General features: G+C 41.5%; 1 pseudogene; it reads right to left on the bottom strand.

Annotated features, from left to right (window-relative positions):
* Positions 1-655: 655 nt before the first annotated feature.
* On the bottom strand, positions 656-1,014 carry LOC147702215 (large ribosomal subunit protein eL42-like; annotated as a pseudogene).
* Positions 1,015-1,374: the final 360 nt, after the last annotated feature.

The raw sequence follows: 1,374 nt of genomic DNA, 5'->3' as shown, positions 1-1,374 counted from the left end.
GGGGTATTTCTGGTTTAGGGATCTGACACCGGTTACGACCTTGCCGTTGGCCCTTAACGTTAGGATGTACAATTTCAAGTCAAATGTTTTGTAGGATGTTAGTTCGGCTAGGAGAACCTTTGTATTAGAGATCTGTTAAGGTTAGCCAAACATCGTAATGTGGAAATGAAATTGTACATAATATGAAACTGTTATTTTAATGTTTTGATTTTGTTTCATATTTTAATAAATACGGCCGGGAGGGTCACTCCCTCCCGCCTTCCAAAAGTTCAGAACCGTTTCCGGTTTCCCATCCTTGGGGATTGTGTTGAGAGGGGGTGGCGGGTATCTCAGCCATATGGTACGCGTACGGTGCAACCACCATCCTTTGTATCTATAATATCTATAATCGTACTGTATGCATACCGGCGCATACATTACGAATATGTTTTGACGTTCCACATCGCATCGGCGCTTCCGCGAGACATCATGTACGTTTGTACGGTGCACCGTATGCGTAATCCTCGAAAGTTTATTTAATGTTTAAAAAGATATATCTATGTATTTAATGTAAATATTAAGGCAAGACATTATCTGAGATAAACATGAAAATAGTTTTAATTTACTTTTAATAAGTGTATATTACTTATTTTTTTAAGGTATTTTATTGCACAGAGAACAAAGACGGAACTTAGAACTGGATAACTTGGCCCTTTCTCTTCTTGTCTCCGCCCAATTCAAAGTGTTTACATCTTTTGATGGCCGGCATCCTCTTGGACCTGCAGTTCGACTCCACGCACTCCAATCTCAATACAATCTTTTTCGTGGTCTTAGCCTTCTTACGGAAAATGGGCCTCGTTTGACCACCATAACCGCTCTGCTTACGATCGTATCATCTCTTTCCCTGGGCATAGAGTGAATCCTTTCCCTTCTTGTACTGAGTTACTTTGTGGGGCTGATGCTTCCCGCACTTCTTGCAGTAAGTCCTGCGAGTTTTCGGGACGTTCACCATCTTGCCAGCATCAGAGGGCCGAAGAGCATAAGTGTATATTACTTTTAAAAGCAATTACGCAAATCGCGGGGGTAAGAGATTTGATTGGTTCATAATACTTCCTATTCCAACTGTTGAAAGACCCCACCCATTGTAATCATTCTTCTTTGACTTTCACTGAAGAACCATCTCTTTCCTGAAGCTCCTGTGTTTTAGAAGACAACTTTAATATGGCTGCGCGTCAGGAGGAAGATACTTCTGAACACTCTTCAGAAGAGGAATTTCTGGCTGATGATGCACAGCCAAAAAGGAAAGAAGCTTTAATCTGGACATTTTTCACATTTCCGGATGGAGAAAAGAAGATGCATGCTGCTAAGATCACCTGCAAGGTGTGTGGGACCACA

The sequence above is a fragment of the Lissotriton vulgaris genome, chromosome 7 (genome assembly GCF_964263255.1).
Source record: "Lissotriton vulgaris chromosome 7, aLisVul1.2, whole genome shotgun sequence".
In the NCBI taxonomy this organism is placed as follows: Eukaryota; Metazoa; Chordata; class Amphibia; order Caudata; family Salamandridae; genus Lissotriton; species Lissotriton vulgaris.
This window is presented reverse-complemented; position numbering and strand designations above follow the sequence as displayed.